This window comes from Trypanosoma equiperdum, assembly GCF_001457755.1.
Source record: "Trypanosoma equiperdum strain OVI genome assembly, contig: ctg_1814, whole genome shotgun sequence".
NCBI lineage: Eukaryota > Euglenozoa > Kinetoplastea > Trypanosomatida > Trypanosomatidae > Trypanosoma > Trypanosoma equiperdum.
The window spans coordinates 6,055-6,367 of record NW_027123854.1 but is presented as its reverse complement, the minus strand read 5'-3'; positions in this window follow the sequence as shown (position 1 = coordinate 6,367).

Here is a 313-nt window from a genome sequence, read left to right as displayed (position 1 = left end):
AAAAGGTTTGTAATGAAAACAAACCAATTCCACATTTGTGTACGGATGGCATACCGATGCCACTAAATAAAAAATTGACATACATAAGAATACGCAATGACACGGCATGGATAAACTTATAAAAATACTTGAAAGCAAGAGAGTGCAGCAAGGATAGTAATTTCTTGATGAAAGGCAGAAGAGATTGACAGCAACCCATAATCAGGGGGTAAAATACTCAAGGCCAAGCATACCAAAGTATTGTTACAGTTATGTTGTTATTGAAGATACCCCTAAACAGCAGAAGTTGGAGCAGATCACAGAAGCAAAATGA